Below are 21,330 nucleotides of genomic sequence, written 5' to 3'. Positions count from 1 at the left end.
AGTTGCTTAGGCTTTTATAGCTTTTATATATATATAAATATATAAACATATATATTTATATATATATAAAGTATTTTGAACTCCCCATAGTTAATCCTAAAAACAAGTATTTTTTAAAATAAATCTTTATTGTTCATATTATTACAAATTCCCCCCCTCATTTTCCCCCCCCTCCATTGCTCCCCTCCACAAGTATTTTTTGTTATACAGATTTTTATTATCGTGTCTCCTTTTTCTCTCCGATTGACCGCCTCCCTGCCACTCCCACCCCCAAGAGCAAGCTCCCACTGCCCCAGTGTGTGTGTCCATTGGTTTATGCTAATATGCATGCATATAAGTCCTTTGGTTTATCCCTAACCACCCTCCCCTGTTCCTTGTCTCTGGATGTACAAATAAGTATTTTTTTAACTTCTTTATTATACTGTTACTGCTACCAATATCTAATTTGTTCTCAATGGGAATATAACAACTCAGAAGGTCCCAGGGTAAAATAAAAAACCAATATTATATTGGTTCACTTCAGAAACTACCCTGCAAATAGGAATTTTGCCTCAGAAAATATTAGGGCAGAATGGGGGAAAAATGCAAGCTAATATGTGAATGAAATTGAGGTTAACCCAGGATTTAGATTTCATTCTTCACTAAGTAAGCTTTCAGAGGCAAGCCTTTCTGCCCTTACTCCAAGTTATACTTACCTCAGCAAAACCACACAGCACATGAAATAGACAGTAAGCATTTGCTGGAAAAATTTTATATTTGGAGAGAATCTTTTAAACATCTTTTATATTTCATCAGAACAAAGAGATTTAGCTCTTCCCCGTTTGGCTCAGTGGATAGAGCACTGGACTGTGGACCAACGGGTCCTTGTTCAATTCCGGTCAAGGGCATGTGCCTTAGTTGCAGGCCCCCTGGCCCAGGACCCTGGTCAGGGCTCGTGCAGGAGGCAACCAATGGATGCGTTTCTCTCATATCAATGTTTCCATCTTTCTCTCTCTTACACTCTTTCTAAAAATCAATAAAAAACTATCCTCAGATGAGGATTAACAAAAACAATCCCTAACAACACAAAACAAAAAGATTTATCCCTACCCATTAAGAAAGTTTCAGAGAAAGCCCAGCCAGCAGGAATGGTGCAGTGGTTTAGTACGGACCTACAAATGAGATCGCAATTCAAATCCTAGTCAAGGCACATGCCCAGGTTGCTTGATTCCCAGTGTGGGGCATACAGGAGGCAGCCAATCAATGATTCTCTCTCATCACTGATGTTTCAATCTCTCTCTCCCTTCCTCTCTGAAAAAAAAAAAAAAAAAAAAAAAAAATTTAAAGTTTCCAAACAAAATAGATACATCAAAATATCCTTAGTCTTTACTGGTTCAAAACAGTATGCATAGTATTACTATATATTACCATATACAGTGTGTGTGTATACACACACACACACGTGTATGCATACATGTACATACAGGTATACTTAGAGAAATATCCAAATCCACACGTTAAAATATTGTTAATTATTTGGATGGTTGAATTATGATTGTGTTTAATTTTCTTCTGTTTTCCTACAAGGAACACATATATATGCCTTTTTAAAAAGAAAATATCCTTTATTGTTTAACATGTCATAACAGACTTCAAATTTTTAGAAGAAATTTTTATTTACAAGAAGTTTTAAATACTATTTCTGTCCTCTTCATTTTTCAAATAGAGAAGCAGACCTAATGAGGATAAGTGACTTACCTGCCCAAAATCTGATAGTGAATCCTCAGGGCCATAATTCTATTATCCATACTTATTTTTCTGATTATAAAGTTAATACATTTTCATAAAAATAATTTGAAAAGTAATGAAAGTTACAAGAAAGAATGAAGCCGAAACCGGTTTGGCTCAGCGGTAGAGCGTCAGTCTACGGACTGAAAGGTCCCAAGTTCAATTCCGGTCAAGGACATGTTCTTTGGTTGCGGGCATATCCCCGGTAGGGGGTGTGCAAGAGGCAGCTGGTCGATGTTTCTCTCTCAACGACGTTTCTAGCTATCTCTCTCCCTTACTCTCTGTAAAAAATCAATAAAATATATTTTTTTAAAAAAAGAATGAAAATCACCAAGACACATAAACCAAAGATAACTTTTAATATTGAAGGGGCTGTTTAAAATAGTTTATTTTTAGACAGAGGAATAGAAACATCAATGTGAGAGCATAACATTGATCGCTGCCTCCTGCACACCCCCTTACCACTCCCTACTGGGGGTCGAGCCAGCAACCCAGGCATGTGCCCTTGACCGGAATCCAACCAGCAACCTTTTCGTGCACAGGACGACCCCCAAGCAACTGAGCCACATGCGCTGGGGCAGAATTATTTTTTCTTTAGATTTAGTACCCGAAGCCAGTTTTACATCCAGAGACTGTTTCTATGATAGTGTTTTTACTTAGCAAACCTCGGTTACTTGTTAACTTGTGGGCTACTTTTATAAGGAAGAGCTATTACAAAGAATTTTATTTCATAACAATTTAATGAAAGTCAAAGGACCAGGAGGTAGAAGAGAGTTTTGGGGGATAAATGATGATGGACAGAGACTTGACTTGGGGTAATGAACACACGATACAGTGTACTGATGATGTCTTGTGGAATTGTGCGCTTGAAACCTGTATAATTTTGTTAACCACCGTCACTCCAATAAATTCAATAAAAAGAAAAAAATAAAGTGAATAAAGGAAAAGAGAATACTCTATTTCTATTTAGGGATTGTCTTTGTAGCATTAGTGAATGTAAATATAATCCACAAACACAAACTAATTACAATGACATAACACAAGTTTTCTATGTTTAAGATCGCCCAATATGTTTATTCAAATCAGTCTTGTATTACCAATACTTTTACAGGATATCATATAAAACATTACCAATTTGCATTAATTATAGAAAAAAAAAACTTGGGTTATGAGCAAATATATTTATAAAAACAAATTCATAAATAAGTTACTAAACCACCATTAACTCAGTTAACAAGACATTTAAAAATTCCATAATTTTTTCCATTTTATCTCATCCTTTTAAAATTTACTTTCCATATATTGTATTTTATAATGCACATAAATGTATAGATACAGTAGTATATTAACATCATTTATAAATAAATGTGATTCACAATGTGTGCTCAAAATTTTACTTGTAAGAGTGACAATCAGAAGTTGGAAATCACTGCCCCAGAATATAGGGCTTAGCTGACAAAACTGTCTCCTAATTTACTTTTCAAAGATCTAAAGATCAGAGTAAGCAAGTAAAAATGACCAATTATCCAAAATTTCAGAATGGGATATTCTGGAAATCAAGTGTTAGAATGGAACATTATGAAATAACTTGCTTAAATTTCTAGAGTTTATTAATGACAAGAAATGTGAGCAATTTGTTAGCATTAAATTATCTTAGATCTCAAAGCACTCCATAATTATCTTATTTCAGAAAGACCCTATAACAAAGACCATGGTCTTTTCATTTCATGGTAAGAAAAATTAAGCAAGGAGAGGATAAATTTCTGGCCCCGGAATACTAGATTAAAATATTTGTATATTTTAAAAAATTTTGAAAGTATAAGCAACTCCCAACTAAAAATGAATTTTTTAGTACAATCTATTAGCTTTCTTTCAAAACTCACTTTTTCTTTAAAACAATGATAGCTTGATCCCCCCACAAAGTCTATTGTATACAGTGCATGAATAGACAGTCATGTACTAGTGTGAATCCTGGAATATTAACAAAACACACAAAAGAGTCCAGAAGACTTGGCAAAATTCTGAAATTGGTTAAGCTTTGCTTTGGCCTTCCTCCCACCTTCCTTCTGGTGCTCCTACTCCTAACTCCTAGAGCTGCTTCATACCTTCCCAAAGTTCCTCATCTGAGACACCTACTCAAGATTTATTTCCCTTGACCTAATACAACCAACACTTGACTTAAACACTAACATTACTGAAAAGGCCCTTGACATGTGTGTGTGTGTGCGCGCGCTTGAAGAATCTTTAGAGTCCAGTGTGGCTCAATGGTTGAGCATCAACTTATGAACCAGGATTGATTCCTGGTCAGGACACATGTCCAGGTTGGGGGCTCGATCCCAGGTTGGGGCATGCAAGAGGCAGCAAATCAGTGATTCTCTCTCATCATTGATATTTCTATTTCTCCTCTCCCTTCCTCTCTAAAATCAATATATATATATGTGAATAATCCTTTGAGCCAAAACTGGTTTGGCTCAGTGGATAAGAGCATCAGCCTGCGGACTGGAAGGTCCCAGGTTCGATTCCGGTCAAGGTACATCTTTGGTTGCGGGTACATCCCCGGAAGGGGTGTGCAAGAGGCAGCCAATCAATGCTTCTCATCATTGATGTTTCTCTCTCTCTCTCTCTACCTCTCCCTTCCTCTCTGAAGTCAATAAAAATATATTAAACTAATAATAATAAAACCTCAAAACCTTTCAAGAGGAATCTGTATTTTAAGAGACTATAAACTCAAACATTCTATACTATATATTCAAATATATAAACCCTATTGTTAGAATTTAAGTCCTCTCATAGTGATTTTATCCTCTAATTCTCATGAAATGAGAGGACTGGACTTCTTTCTAAGCATGGGTCCTCTATTAAATTGATTTTATAGGTCCTAACCTATATTCAATGATGCTCTAGAGATCTATTGTTTATCATGATTCTTGCAAATCAATAAATACATATATACATACAGGGGTAAGCAAAACTAGATTTACAGTTATGAGTATGCAAAAGTTTATTCTTGTATTATTATTCTTGTATTATATATTTTTCCATACCAACAACTATAAACCTACTTCTGCCCACCCCGTATATATATACATATGTATATACATATGTATATACATACAATACATACACACACACACATTCACAAAATGTCTTTTAACTCTTGATTATCACATTCAGTTTTCATCCCAATGAGCTCTGTAGTAGACTGCTCATTTTACTTTGCTAAATTCCTTGATAAAATTCCTTTAATCTCTATCTTCAGCTTCTTCAACCCACACCAACTACCTTTACCCATTCCTTTTCAACGTCCCTCAAAAGGCTCTTCGTCTACCTGACCTTAGATGTAGATCACATGTGTCAAACACAAGGCCCGCAGGCCAAATCCGTCCCGCCAGGCCTTGCAATGTGGCCCGCACCGCGCTGTCATCACTGCACTCCGCTGCGTTTCCATCACAATGACAGTTTATGACTGTTCAGTAAACCATTCGGCCCGCGATTTAGGCTGGATTTTAGATTTTGGCCCCTTCTCTGATTGAGTTCGACACCCATAATGTAGATGCTCCACAAGGTTGCCCTTAGTCTTTTCCTCACTCTTGATATTACACTCTTTTGCAGTTTCTACCTTAGCATTAAAAAATAAAGGCATCATCATCTATTCACCAACTAAAATCTTTAACTCTCCCCATGCTCTTCCCAATCAAGTCACAACTTCATCAGCTTCATTTTCCACTACTCGCTATGAACTGCAAAATCTACTCGCTATTTCTCAGACTCTCAATGCCCTTCCTCAAGCCTCTTCTCCATCAGTATGACTGCCACTCACCCTTCAAAGTCACACTTCAACATCCCCTACATGAAAAGTCTTCCCTAACCTCACTTTTTCTCCCTGCATCACCCATTCCTTCCCAGAGGGAATTCCTCCCTCCCTCTATAATCCACACCACTCTTTCTGTTCTCAACAAACTGTATTATAGTTAGTTGGGCATTCAATCTTTCTCCCCTACTAGACAAGGCCCATGGTTTATTTGTTATTCTAGTACCTGGCACATGACTGCAATATTGCATTTCTTTAATCAATGTTAGGTCAATGAAGGGCAGAACCCCAAAGTAACTTAAGGTTATTTCTCAAGGCTGGTACACCTCATCCTCTTTTGAACATAAAACAAGAATTAAGTCTCCTAGTCTCTCGCTCCTCATTTCTCTAGTCCACTGCTTAGTTTTAAGCAATGTTTCATAAGGACATTTCCTCACTTCCTCTTGTTCTTTGTAGGTTTAGCTGCCAGACTAACCACATTAGCATTCAGTACCAGCAACAAAACAGACTCTCCAAGTTCTGAAATGCAAAGACTTTACCAACAGTAAATTACAAGCTCTTTTTTGAAAATGGTCTTATCATTTATGCATACAAAGCTCATTCTTCATGATTCTGAAAAACACTTGGCAATTTATCCAACAGGCACTACTTAAGAGCTAAGAAAAAGTCCACTCAAACTGTCAGCTAAACTTTTCACATTTGCAACCACAGAAATCAGCATGCATAAATTAATCTTCTAAATACTATGCTTACATACTCACGAACTGATGACCCATACAAAAGTAGCTCACTGAACTTCTTTTCAAACCAGTATATCTCCTAACTTCCAATGATCATCCAATTTATAAAACTAGATTATTTTCACACACACACACACACACACACACACACACACACACACGGCTTCCTTAAGAAATATTATCTGGTTCAATAGCAGTTTAAGGCAGGTTATGAGAGATCTGAAATTCTGGAGGTTTGGCCTGTTTATCTTCTAAGTTAGGGGTGTCGAACTCAATCAGAGAAGGGGCCAAAATCTAAAATCCAGCCTAAATCGCGGGCCGAATGGTTTACTGAACAGTCATAAACTGTCATTGTGATGGAAACGCAGCGGAGTGCAGTGATGACAGCGCGGTGCGAGCCACATTGCAAGGCCTGGCGGGACGGATTTGGCCCGCGGGCCTTGTGTTTGACACATGTGTTCTAAGTGATTGCTGTCGATAAAATACAGATTTGCCTCAAGGGAACACAAATATTTTAAGTCTGTCTGAACTGCCCCCTAATTTTTTTCTTTCTTATAATATACTAAAACATCTCTATAAAGTTGCAATTCTGACTTTTCTTTAGTTCACATTAAAATTCACATTTAGGCCGGGACCGGTTTAGCTCAATGAATAGAGCGTCGGCTTGGGGACTGAAGGGTCCCGGGTTCGATTCCGGTCAAGGGCATGTACCTTGGTTGCGGGCATATCCCCAGTAGGGGGTGTGCAAGAGGCAACTGATCGATGACTCTCTCTCATCGATGTTTCTAGCTCTCTGTTTCTCTCCCTTCCTCTCTGTACAAAATCAATAAAATATATTTAAAAAAAAATAAAATAAAAAAATAAAATTCACATTTAGGACATAGTTAGTGTACAGGCGATATGATGAAAAGAGAAAAAATAAAACTTTTTTGAAGCTTTGGCAACTAACTAAACTGCAATAAGTGGAATCAAGAATAAATTAGCCTATGCTGAAACTAGTTTGGCTCAATGGATAGAGCACCAGTCTGCAGACTGAAGTGTCCCAGGTTTGATTCCAGTCAAAGGCATGGACCTTGGTTGCGAGCACATCCCCAGTAGGGGGTGTGCAGGAGGCAGCTGATCGGTGTTTCTATCTCTTGATGTTTCTAACTCTATTCCTCTCTGTAAAAATCAATAAAATATATTTTTTTAAAATAATAATAAAATAAAATTAATTAGCCTAATTCTGAACTGCACTTCAGAAAATATGTATATTCCAAGGAAAATAAGCCACTTATTTTCCTTGAGCAGTCAAAAATTAATTTGCTAGGTTGTGTCCATATTACATCAAAATAACCAGACAAAGCTTTTTTTGTTACTCCAGGATTAAGTTTCCAATAGTTGAATGTTGTTGTAATCTTCTGGAAACACCTGAAATTGATTTATTTCACCTCTTTTTACTACTTCTCTTCCAGCCTGTTCATTTTAGTACAAAACTGATGGATAAAAATACTAACTGAAAAAAACAAGAAAGTGGATAATCTACCCCTAAAAAATAAGGAACAATGATATACAATGCACAAAAATTAACATGTCTCCAAGCAGCAAAAAACATTGAATGGACTTAGTCTAAATAAAATATTTCTAAAATTAGCTTAACAAGTGGGTTTCTTTTCCACTGCTGTTTTACTAAACATTCATGAAAAATTATATTTGGATAAGCTCAGACTAAAAACACTAGCTTTAGCTCTCAAGGAAAACATGAAAGAACAGAGAAAATGTCCTTTAGTAAAGAACATTTTCTGAAATGTTTTTTACAAAAGGTCAAAGATGACATTTGTAAGGCTGACTTTCCCAATACTATTTATATATGTATTAATAAGCATCATGCAAAGTCACACACAAACATCTAAATTCAAGTATCACATTTTCAGCCCCAGACAGAATACATGGAAATGCTTCAGGTAGACACTTCTGACACTCACTCAACAACCCACAGTGGAACTGAGTGGATGAACAGGGCTCACCTAGAGATATGACAGAAACGGAAGGTATGCAATAATTTCCTCTTCTCCAGAGGACTAGAGAGTGTGCTTCTAAAGACCTTCCAGAAACCAATTATCAGCACACCTTTTTAAATATTTGTGGGGGGAAATTTAATTTCAATAACTACTGTTTATCATCAAGTAGAAATTAATCCCAGACCCCACAGAGCTTAAATTTCCCTTTTAACAGTCACCCACTTGTGATTATTTCACAGAAAATACTTTTGAAGACAACCCAATGGTATGACTGAACCTACAGGCAATGCAAATTCAGGTATTTAAATCATGGGAAGTTGGTCTTCAGCTCCCTAGCAAAATCAGAGATGGATGCATAATTGTCATTAAATTAAAAAACAATACACTTGCCCTAGCTGGTTTGGCTCAGTGGATAGAGCTTTGGCCTGTGGACGGAAGGGTCCTAGGTTGGATTCCTGTCAAGAATACATGCTTGGGTTGTGAGCTGGAGCCCCAGTAGGGGGCGTGCAGGTTGCAGCCAATTGAATCTCATCTTTTTTTTTTTTTTTTTTTTAATATATTTTATTGATTTTATACAGAGAGGAAGGGAGAGAGATAGAGAGTCAGAAACATCGATGAGAGAGAGTCATCGATCAGCTGCCTCCTGCACACCCCCCACTGGGGATATGCCCGCAACCAAGGTACATGCCCTTGACCGGAATCGAACCCGGGACCCTTCAGTCCCCAAGCCGACGCTCTATGCATTGAGCCAAACCGGTCCCGGCTGAATCTCATCTTGATGTTTCTCTCTGCCTCTCCCCTTCCTCTCTGAAATAAAAATATTTTTAAAAAATAATTAAAAAACATAAATAATCATACACTTTCGGGTTCCATTGGAATATGCATGAACTGGGAGGAAAACCTGAAATCCTTTCTCCTTTAATCCCTTCCATATCTGAACAAGGGCCTGCATTATCTTCTACTCTATACTTACTTTCCTAAGTCCAGAAGCTAAATTTCCATAAATCTAATAACAAAACTATTTCCCTGAAAACTCCTGGCTTGGGGTATAAGAAAAAAAAATTTTTTTTTCCCTAACTGAGAATATGACCACTGACTACTAGCAAAAAAAGTCATTTTCCCTCATACAAGCTGAGCTTGAGATGGGGGTACTGGGAGGAAGGTGCCATGAAATCACAGGGCTCTAAATAAGGATGCTGTCAGAAGAAAAAATAAGTCCCTGGACACAAAAATGCTGCACACAATTTAGGGCCCAAGTTAAGAATAAATATACTACATTACATGTGATAACTGTATGTTTGCTTTTGCACTAAATAAAATAAGGAAATTACACGCAGATGTACAGACAGAACTAGTCATATTTTCCCTCCCTTGTAGGATAACATAAGAACTTTCAAACACAATCTTAGGGAGTCAGGCCACCACTGAATAACACACACACAACCAGCATCTCCAAGATCCTCTCTCCCTTTTCCTTGAGTGAGGAACAACCCAATAACTGACTGTTCCAGGACAAAGGAAAACACATTTTTTAAAGCGTAGGCAGAGATGAAATGAGAAAAGGATCGCTGAGGCCACAGATGAATCCCTGGGACAAAGTTTGACAGGTTCACTCACTCTACCTTTCACCCTAAAACTCCCCAATACACTGTCTCTGTGAAGTGAAGATAATGTGCATTTTGCTCTGACCTCAGAAATACTTAAGCACAACTGGCACGAGCTCTAAAGTAAGCAAGTAATATATTCAAATCTAATGCTTGGAAGAAAAAAAAAGAAAAAAAGTGATGGAGACCAGGCAACAGCTCCTCCAACTGGCTGGAGCAGTTACCATTGGAAAGCCCTAAAAATAAAAAAAGCATTTTTAAACAATTTCCAAGTTCTGATGAGCACAAATAGATGCCCTGTCGAAACTTTGGAACCAGCAACCACGACACAACAGGTGAGAGAAGCGCCGGACATCATCGCACCGATAACATGCAGGAATGGACAAACCCCCGAGTTCCCAGAAAGGCTGGGAATACGGTATAAAATAATCATGCAAAAGCCATCATCCCGAGCCCCGGTCTTCCCAGCCGCAAAGGTTCGCTTCCTTCCTTCGGCCCCGCCACTCGCCACTCCCCCTCTCTCCCTCCCCCAGGGGTCCTCCACCCCAGGCACCGAAGAACCGAGGTTCCCCCGCGGGCAGCAGCATGTCAGCCGTGGGAGAACACACAATGTCGCTCCTCATTTCTGCATACAAAAGGGCTCGGCGCCCTCCTCCTCCGCCTCCTCCTGGAACTGCCGCCGCCGCTGCCCGAGCCGCCTTCTAACTTGCAAGAAGGTGGGCAGCGCGCCATGTTCCGGCGTCCCCCGGTCTACCTGGGTCACCAGCCCACGCCGCCCCGGCGGGAGGGGAGCCGCGGAGGCCGCCCCGAGAGCCGCCTCCTCTCCCCGCAGGAGACAGCGGCTCCGGCGCCCGGCCCGGCCGCCCGCCCGCCCGCGGCCCGGACCCAGGAAGGGCCCCCGGGGGCGAGCGAGGAGCCGCGGCTCCGTCCCGCGCAGCCCGCCCGCCCGCCCGCCTCCAGTGCCCGGCCCGGCCGGCGCGCTCTCCCGGGCCGCCCGCCCTGAGCCCGCGGGAAGGCAGGGCCCGGGCACCGGGTTCCACGCCGGAGAGGAGGCCGCAGCCCCGAGAGCCTCGGGCGGCCAGGGAGGCCGGAACCCTGGGGGGCTCTCCGGCGGGCAGCGCCTCCCTCCCGAGCCCGCCAGGACGCCCGGGGCCTAGTGCGGCCTGCGCATCCTCGGAGTGGCGGTTTGCCGGGGCCGGGCCGGGCCCCCCGCCCGAGGCGGGCCGAACGCGGCGGGGGCCCGGGCCCGGAGCCGGGGGCGGCAGGGTGCCGGCGGCGGGGCGGGCCGGCCGGCCGGCGGGCGGGCGGCGTGTTGCGGCTGCGCCGGGGCTGAAATAGCTGGAGATTGCGCGGTAGGGCACTCACCTCAGAGCGGCTGCGCTACCGTGGGCCTGCGCCGTGGAGACTGCGACCGCGCCGGCTCCTCGCAGCCTCCTGCCACCAGCGGCAATGGCGAGCGCTGCCGCCTCTGCCGCCGCCGGGGGGAGGGGAGGGGGGAGCACGCACGCGACGCACGGGCCCGGCTTCCCCGCCCGGCGGCCGCCATGATGGGGAGGTCGGCGCTTCCTTTGGCGAGGCGGCCCGCCGGAGGGTCCGCGGCGGAGGGTCTCTGCGGCTCCCCGCGGCCTCTTTTCGCGTTCACGTGTATCGCTCCCAAGGTTTGGATCCGGCGGGCGCCACGAAAGCAAACGGATCAATCGAGGGCGGACGCCCCGGGAGAAGTGGCGCGGGGAGCCCAAGATGGTGGTTGCTAGTAGTCTGGAGAGAGGAACGCTTCTGGCCGCACATCCCGGGAATGGGGGCTCCTGAGTGTGCACAGACCATCGGAAAGGGGGTCCCTGCGTTTTCCTCAGCGCTGTCTTGCACTCGCACCCTCACTCTGTCTCTGGAATGACCTTCGTTTCCCCATCTCAAACCCTCTCCGGGTACTGAGAGGCACACGTTTCTGTGCAAAGAGCAGTCTATGAATCATGTCGCTCACGCATTCACTGGGCGAACGTTTCTAGAGGACACTTTCTGTGCCAAACATTTTTCTCGGTTTCGTCGGAGATGCCCGGGTGAGGAAGACCAAGTCCTTGCTCTTGGGGAGCTTGTACGAGGAGCTGGAGGGAGTCCAAAGCAATAGGGACCCCGAGCAGGTGCCCGCGAAGCTGCGGGTAGCAGAAAGACAACCCAATTTTAGAGGCGTCTTAGAAGTGACTTAGTTATTCTTTCTTTTTAAACGTGTGGTCAGGAGACTACCTGAATCCTACTCATTCGGGCTGATCATTTAAATCCTGGGCCCCAAAGGGTGTCTCCAGAATCTCGGCTGCTTGGTGCAGGAACCCTCATTATTAACACCGCCCTCTATCCCATCCCCTCACACACATCCTCCTGATTATTCTCAGGACACCATCGTGGAAGAACCATTGCCTTGAACACAAAAGTTAACACAAATAAAGGCCCTAGGGAATTTCTAAATATCCCGAAGGGTGTCAGAAAACAGCTCAACAAAATTAGGAAACTTTAATTTTCTTTATTTTTAAATATTTCTTTTAACTGATTTGAGAGAGGAAGGGCGAGGGAGAGAGAAACATCAATGATAAGAATCCGTGCCAGCCAAACAAGAAACTTCAGTTTTCAACAAAATTAAACATCTCTAAAAACAGAAAGCCTTGCCCTCGCCTGTCTGTCTCAGTGGATAGAGCGTCAGCCTATGGACTCAAGGGTCCATAAATCAATAAGAATATATCGCAAAAAAATAAAAACAGAATGTCTTTTTATTCAGTGATTTCTAAGAAAGTGAATTAATTGTCACCACCTAACACCCAGGGACTCACGTCAGAAACCTAGGAATGGTCCAATACTCCTCTCTCTCCCTCAAATCTCCATAATGAATTAGATTTTTAAAACTGTCCTTCCTTGTCATTTCTTAACTTGGCTCAAGCTTCTATCATTTCTCATCAAGATACTGCAAAACACTCTTAAACTGGTCTCCCTGCTATAGGAATTGCCTTCTCCAACCCATTCTACACCCTATAGCTTGATTGTGGTGGGTGTTTTTTTCGTGTTTTTTTTTTTTTTTTTAAGTAAATCATGCCATTTCCTTGCTTAACAGGCTTAGTAAGATCCCATTACCCATAAGTTAGAGTCTAAAATTCTTTGAGGTGACATCAAGGCTCTTCATGACCTCATCCGATGCTGCCAGCTCTGACGTCATCTGTCCCGGACCTCACCAGGACTGCCAAACCCGGAAGCTCTCTGGTCATACAAGACAGGAAGTTCTCCACCTCACCACTTTGGCAAGGGCTGCTCTCTGTACAGAACTTTCTTCTCTGTAGTCTTTTCTTTTTTTAAATATATTTTTATTTTAGAGATGAAGGGAGAAGGAGAGAGAGAGAAACATCATGATGAGAGAGAACCATTGACCAGCTGCTTCCTGCATGCCCCACAGTGGGGATCCAGCCCGCATCCCAGGCATGTGCCCTGATTGGGATCAGTCCTCCTGGTTGATAGGTTGACACTCAACCACTGAGCACACTGGCCAGGCAGAATCTTTTTTAGATGACTTCTCAGTTCCATTCGACACAGATTTGGTGCTCTACTCTGTATGAAGTGCTTGGTGCTTGGGATACAGATACGGGCATTGTGAGAGGAAGCTGATTAATGCTCCTCCGAATAAATTGGAATACACTAAACTCCCCCCAATAACAGCTTCAGTTACAACACTGTTAATAAATTTTCCTAAACATTCTAAACAGCATTTTAAACATAATATTTTCACCTTATTTTTAAATATTGTATTTAAATATCTGAACTGACAAAACCTCTTTATAAATAATAACAACAACTGACTTATTGAACATTCACTAGAAGTCAGGCTCTATTGCAAACTCTTGTACAAACTCATTAATTCCCTCACAACCTCATGAAGTAGGTGTTTTTATTATACTTATTCCACAGGTGAGAAAACAGGCACAAGAAGTGTAAGTTACTTGCTCTTAGTCCTCTCTCTAGCAAATAGCAATTCATGATACTTAGAAATCTAATATAGGGAACAAATATAGTGAATGTCAGATCCTCTAAATGCTATTTGCAAACTAGCAGAATTCTCTAATACAAGTCTAAGATTAATTACTCAATTATATATTTTTCATTGGAATCACAATGCTAATTTGTCAGATTCTCTAACAATAAACTCTCTAAATTACATTGAAAATACCCAATTGGACAGTATATTAACCTGTTAACCAAGCAGGACGTATAAATACGTCAAACATAAACAATATCGGGAACGGGTAGGACGTATGAATATGTCCTGGAAATATATGTTGCGCCCTGAGAGGGACAGTATATATTTTTTGTAATCTTTATAATTGTTTGTAAAATTTATAATTTTTTAATTCAATGTTTTCATTTTTTTGTTGGTATTCTTTTCTATTTTTTTGTAATTTTGTATTTTCCTTTGTGCTTTATATATAAATAAATGAAAATATATATATATCATTTATTTTAATTAAGTATAAATAAAAAAAATAGTAATAATATGAAATTACGACATACTGACACGTCCTAGTGAGAGAGTATGCGCCCATTACAGGTTGCGTAATTAAAAAGAGAACTCCCCGGTTAACAGGTTAACAAAGTTAACACAAAAATATGAATACTATGGGTCTGACATACTCATCATTCTCATATTTAGTTCTGAACCTTAAGATTCAATGGCATTTACTATTGAGGTTACTGTCTCAAGCATTGGGTTTACCTTTGCAAGAGAATGGGGACTCCTGCCTCAGCAGGCTGAGGTTGTCTTTGGTCAGGGATTTTTGACCACCATTTCTCAGAGAACACACCAAGTCCCTTTTATATGCTGCAGGTCACAGGGTTCTCCCGGAGCCCACCCTACAGGTTAGATTCCCGTGATGCCTTACCTAGGTCTTTCTGGATTAGATTACCTGGTAGGGAAATCCTGGTAACCGCTTAGGTTCATTCCTCTCTCAATTAGATCCAAATGGCCTCTTTATTGGGTGACTATATTTGATGTTATTTTCCTATTCTTTTTTTTATATATATTTTGTATTGATATTTTACAGAGAGGAAGGGAGAGAGATAGAGAGCTAGAAACATCGATGAGAGAGAAACATCGACCAGCTGCCTCTTGCACACCCCCCACCCGGGATGTGCCTGAAACCAACGTATATGCCCTTGACAGGAATTGAACCCGGGACCTTTCAGTCCGCAGACCGACGCTCTACCACTGAGCCAAACCGGTTTCGGCTATTTTCCTATTGTTGCCTAGTCTGGCATAATCCCAAGATCATTCTAATGATTAAAAAAAAAAGTATGTTGAGCCAGACTGTAGAGGGACCTGAAGACCTCTTTAAATTGGTTCTTATTGTCAAAAAAGTTCTTATTTGTTTACTGTACAAAGCAAAGTAAACTGAAATTGGCTGCTATATTTTATATAATATAATCATTTCTGCAAAGGCCTGATTTTTGGATACTAATATTTGACATGCTTAATTCTTATTAATTTGTTGGAATTGTTTATTGTTAATAATGCAAATAGGTAATTTTTAATTATCCTTAAGTAACATTTCACTATTAATGGATGACAAGCAAACCAATTTGAAATAAAAATATGAACATGTGCCATTGTATTACAACATTATACACTTTCTTGACAGTAAGATTTCAAAAAAATGTTTTTTGTAGCATGTATTGTATATGTTTATAGTATATGTAGTAAATAAAAATATGGCCAAATAAAAAAAATTGATTCTTAACTCAGAAGGCAATAGATAGCTTTTGACAATTTATTTCAGTAAGCATGAACAAGATCAGCTTAGTGTAGATTCACCAAGAGTCCAAATTTGAGTTGAGCCACTGGTCCCTAGAGGGCACTCAAGGCTTCCCCCACATTCATTGCCATTAGAGTGGAGTCGGGAAAGTGAGCAAAAAATTTCATCCCACCCCCACCCCTTTTTAGCAAGGAAAAAAAAGCTTGCTAAAATTGGAGAATATGGAGTAAGTTTCATTTTCGAGGGATTGAGCCTTTGAAAAGTAACAGATTCCACATGAGTGAGTGCAATGTCCCATCTTCACAAAGTTGAGTGGTAACAAGGGCTGCCCTGCTCTACTCTGATGCACCCCAGCCAGCATCCTCTCCGTTCCTCTCTAGACGTTGCTAGCCGTGGGGCTATTGCCCACTAGGAAGACTTGGACAGCCCCAATCTTTGGGCAGAAAGGCTGTAGATTAGTCTTTCTCTTCAGTTTCTCTGGTAAGAGTGGCTTTTTGTTCCACTAGATGTAGGGGTGTCGAACTCAATCAGAGAAGGGGCCAAAATCTAAAATCCAGCCTAAATCGCTGGCCGAATGGTTTACTGAACAGTCATAAACTGTCATTGTGATGGAAACGCAGCGGAGTGCAGTGATGACAGCGCGGTGCGGGCCACATTGCAAGGCCTGGCTGGACAGATTTGGCCCGCGGGCCTTGTGTTTGACACATGTGCTAGAGAGTAAGACTCATGATTGGGTACTGATGAGAGAGAATATGCAGAGACAACCAGAGTCCAGACTATCTTTCCTGACTTCTACATTGTGGTTTGAGCTAATAATACCCACCTAATAATAAAGGTTTCTTTCGCCTGATTGTGTCATTTTTATATGTATTTCCCCTGGGGACCTCATGGGAAGGAGAGATGGCTGGCCAAGGCATTCTCAGATCCCTAACCAAATATCTTAATACCACTTCATATCAGTCCTTGAAAGACATGCTGAAATCCCTAATGGATCAAAATTAGGCTGGAGATGGCTAAATAAATAAATACAAATGAAGGAAAATTCAAGTAACTGATGAGATATTTAAGGATTAGGAGAGCAAAAGTCAGGAGTAATTCCAACATTTTAAGAACTAAATGACAAAAAACTGTGATACCATTGACAGTCATCTATAAAGGAAAGCCAATTTAGATGAAAGAGGCTGTGTTTTGTTTCAGACAAAATGTTGAATGACGGCTGACAACAGGGAAGCCACGTGTTTTGGGAAGATCACTGGGCAGAGTCAGCAACATGGAATGAAGGTGGGGAAGGCTGAGGCAGAGCAATCAGGCCTGAGCGCAAACTATGATGGGAGAGAGATTTGCACAACTCTGAGAGGGAGTGCCTCGCCTTGCTAAGTTCACCCCACTTCTGGCCCCAGTTTACAGTGAGGGTTAGGAGGACTTCATCAAAATGATAGTCTCTGAGCTGAACCTTGGGGTAGGAAGGATTGGACTTAATAGCAAGCTCATATACGTCAAGGTGAAGTAATATCATAGAAAATACTCCCATGAGATCTCAAAGGGCTGCTCGAGGGTCATCAGACTCTTGAATATGACCTAAGCATGAAGGAAGAGGGGGCATGTTAGGCCCAAGTTCCTCTGCCAGGGACTTCACCTCTTTCATCGCCAGGAACTGGAAAAAGACACGAGCAGGCGTAGGCGGATGGTTTGTTGCATATAAAGGTCAGTGCTACCTTTATACTCGCTCGAACAAAAGAGGCCTGTGCCAATCAGTGACATCTGTGTTACATTAACATAAGTAGGTCGCCCTAGTGGTTTGGCTCAGTGAAGAGAGAGTCAGCCTTTGGACTGAAGGGTCCCAGGTCCTATTCCTGTCAAAGGCACAGCCTGGTTGTGGGCTCAATCCCTAGCAGGAGGCATGCCTGAGGCGGCTGATCAATGATTCTCTCTCATCATTGATGTTTCTATCTCTCTCTTTTCCCTCTCCTTTTCTTCTCCCTCTCCCTTCCTCTCTGAAATAAATAAAAAATATTAAAAACAAAAACAAAAAATATAAGTAGGTTATATAAGGATGTGCCTGTACAGTACATAGAGTGAGTCTATCCAGTGAGCCAAACCACTAAGGTGAGTCAGATGTTTATTGATAGCCCTCTACATACTAGGCATGTTCCTAGGCTCAAGATGTAAACAAAGTTCCTTCTCTCAAAAAACGTATAGCCCTGGCAGTGTGCGCAGTGGTTAGAGCATTGACCCATACACGTAAGGGTTGCCAGTTGGATCCCTAGCCCCAGTGGACAAATGTGGGAGACAACCAATCAATGTCTCTCTCTCTCTTCCCCTCCTTCCCTTCCACTCTCTAAATAAATAAATAAATAAATAAATAAATAAATAAATAAATAAATTGAAAAGAAAATATCCTCACATTTAACAACAATTATATGTTATCAACTCTGGCTGGGTGGCTTAGTTGGTTGGAATATTGTCCCATACACCAAAAGGTTTTGGGTTCATTCTTGGTCAGGGCACATAGTACCTAGATTGCAGGTTTGATCCCTGTCTGGCATGTGCAGGTACAGAAGGCAGAAAGTCAATGTTTCTCTCTCTCTCTCTCTCTCTCTCTCTCTCAAATCAATGGCCCATTGGGCAAGGATTAACAAAAGAAAGAAAGCAGGACCGGGTGGATTATATTCTGAAAATGGGGAAAACAAGCTCAAAGGCCCTGAGGCAGGGGTGCACTCAGTGTGGTTGAATGTTTAAAGAACCAGGGAGGCCCAGTGGTTGTGTGTCAATCTATGGAGAGAAGTTAGCTTGAAATGCAGGCAGATAGGACAGGGGTCCAGTGGAAAACAAAGGCAAGCAGAACATAGGCAGGGGCAGACATGGCAGTTTGAGCCAGCCTCATCACAGGAACCAACCAAGCAGAAATAACAAAATGTTTCTGGACTTAAAGCAGGAGGCATGGGTAACCAAGGGAGGACTTTAGGTGTACTGACACAGAACAGAGAACATTCGGGTCTATTGCTGGGCAAGAACAATGAGGGAATCAATCTACAGACATAGAAGCAGGTTTGTAGCAAATATATGCCCCTGGACTACAAGGCCACGGCAGGCAGCCCATTATCGGACCTGCTCCCTGTGCGGGGAGTCTGGATCTGCTTGTAATACATTTTCCACACCTTTGCTTAAATGTGCTGGTCCGCAGAGCTCATTCTTTGGCTTGGAGAGACATGACCCGGGAAAAACCCTTGGCTCACCATTTTGGTGGTCACTGTGAATCTGGAGGTCACGGTTCGATTCCTGGTCAGGGCACGTGCCCAGGCTGTGGGCTCGATCACAAGGGGGCCTGCGGGAGGCAGCCGATCAACGATACTCTCTCATCATTGATGTTTCTATCTCTCACTCCCTCTTCCTTCCTCTCTGAAATCAATAAAATATATATATTTTTAAAGAACCAGGGAGGTCACTGGTGCTGGAGGAGAGGAATGAAGAGAGAAACAGCAGGGGCAAGTGGGAGCCAGGGGCCAATCCTATAGAACTCTGTAGAATGTGGCAAAGACTTAATTTGTTATCATAATAAAGTTCACACTGAATATTGACTTTTTAAAAATACAATATATGTATTTTTTATTGATTTCAGAGAGGCGGGGAGAGGGAGAGAGGAGTAGAAACATGAACCATGAGAGATAATCATTGAGTGGATGCCTCCTGCACGCCCCCTACTGGGACAGGAGAGCCTGCAACCCAGGCATGTGCCCTGATAGGAAATTGAACCGTGATCTCCTGGTTCTTAGGCCCACGCTAACCACTGAGCCACCAGCCAGGCTGAATACTGATTTAACTCCAAGTTATGACAAAAGGACGGAGGTTGTGCCAAACTGTCAGGTCTTCATCTACCATAATAAAAAGTTAATAGCCGGGACCGGTTTGGCTCAGTGGATAGAGCGTCGGCCTGCGGACTGAAAGGTCCCGGGTTCGATTCTGGACAAGGGCATGTACCTTGGTTGCAGGCACATCCCCAGTGGGAGGTGTGCAAGAGGCAGCTGACCGATGATTCTCTCTCATCGATGTTTCTAACTCTCTATCCCTCTCTCTTCCTCTCTGTGAAAAATCAATAAAAAAAATATATTAAAAAGTTAATAGATAACATCTAAAATTAGTAATTCAGGAGTTACAAGAATAAACATATTATTTAGAAACGTGGCGATAACTACCAGAAGAAACAGCTAAAAGGTTTGACATGCTGGTTGCCTCCAGAGAGGACCCTGGCTGGGTGGCAAGGGAGTAGGGAAGGAGACCACTGTTTATTGTTATACCCCTTTTAGTATAATGTACTTTAAAAAGAAATCCTCACCCAAGATGCGTGTGTATTTTTATTACTTTGAGAGAGAGAGAGAGAGAGAGAGAGAGAGAGAGAGACAGAGAGAGAGAGAAACATGAATCTGTTGCCTCTCGTATGCACCTCCACTGAGGATCAAATCCGAAGCCTAGGTATGTGCCCCAATCAGGAATTCAGGAATTGAACCCATAACCTTCTGGGGCATGGGACGACACGCCAACCAACCAGGCCACCTGGCCAGGCCAGGATAACGTACTTCTAACAACCACATGCCATGTTGCTTTGACAAAACAGAAAAACCCCACATCCTAGTTTCATAGACAACAAACGACAGGGGTGGCCTCCTGTTTGGCTAAAGTCTGGCCCTCGGTAGCGGCACCCCTTGGCCTGGTCCAGCTGTGGGGCCAGTCCAGGAACGATTCCCCCTTCCCGTGCTGGTCACAGGTCATCAGGTGTGTGAGGCAGGTCTCTGGGGAAACGGAGACGACCCAGCTGCTCTGACTTCCTCACCAGACAAGGATTCCACATAGAACCAACTCAACTCAGGGATAAGCGGCAGCCACAGCTGCGGGCTATGATAAGAAACCCTTATCATAGGTTTTTAACTTAAAGCCAGACTGACCCAGGCATTCGTCCTCAGCTCACAGCGCAGTGGCCCACATTGAGTGGGAGAAGTTAGGAGAGAAGAGAACTTACATTCATTGCGTATCCACTATGCTGTAGCGTATGTGCTAGGCGCTTTGTACAGTATGTGTTAATTCATTTAATCCTCAAAAACAACCCTGAGTTTAATGCCACTGAACTGTAACTTAAAAATGGGTAAGATGGTAAATTTTATGTTATGTGTATTTCACCACAATTTAAATTAAAAAACAACCTTGTGTGGAAGCTACTACTCCCATTTTTGAAAGGAGGAAATAGAAAGGCACAAAAAATTAGATCCAGCCGGTTTGGCTCAGTGGATAGAGCGTTGACCTTCAGGCTGAAGGGCTCCAGGTTCCATTCCAGCCAAGGGCACATGCCTGGGGTTGCAAGCTCGATCCCCAGTAGGGAGCCTGCAGGAGGCAACCAATCAATTATTTTCTCTCATCACTGATGCTTCTATCTCTCTCTCCCTCCCCCTTCCTCTCTAAAACCAATAAAATAATATTTTTTTTAAAAAAAGAAAGAAATTAAATAACTTGTTCAAACTGCCCAGCTAGTAGGTGTCTGAGCCAGTGTGGACTCAGGTTGTCTGGGTCAAAGCCAACGCCTTTCTGCCCTGCTGGGTGACAAGGTAAATGCTATTAATAAATGAAATGGAAGGAATG

The 21,330-nt window shown here is 42.2% G+C and overlaps 1 protein-coding gene across 6 annotated transcripts in view; it reads right to left on the bottom strand.

Annotated features, from left to right (window-relative positions):
- The window catches only part of NRF1 (nuclear respiratory factor 1), a 117,721-nt gene extending 106,287 nt beyond the window's left edge, over positions 1–11,434 (bottom strand). For 5 of the 6 annotated variants that reach the window (XM_036426778.2, XM_036426825.2, XM_036426832.2 and 2 more), the window contains exon 1: positions 11,288–11,434. The gene's annotated coding sequence lies outside the window, so the exon portion shown is untranslated. The remainder of the gene's footprint in view (positions 1–11,287) is intronic. The other variant, XM_036426788.2, reaches the window with a different exon arrangement.
- Positions 11,435–21,330: the final 9,896 nt, after the last annotated feature.

The sequence above is a fragment of the Pipistrellus kuhlii genome, unplaced genomic scaffold (assembly GCF_014108245.1).
Source record: "Pipistrellus kuhlii isolate mPipKuh1 unplaced genomic scaffold, mPipKuh1.p scaffold_m20_p_10, whole genome shotgun sequence".
Classification (NCBI taxonomy): domain Eukaryota; kingdom Metazoa; phylum Chordata; class Mammalia; order Chiroptera; family Vespertilionidae; genus Pipistrellus; species Pipistrellus kuhlii.
Note: the sequence above shows the minus strand (reverse complement) of the source record. Positions and strands in the feature narration are given on the sequence as shown.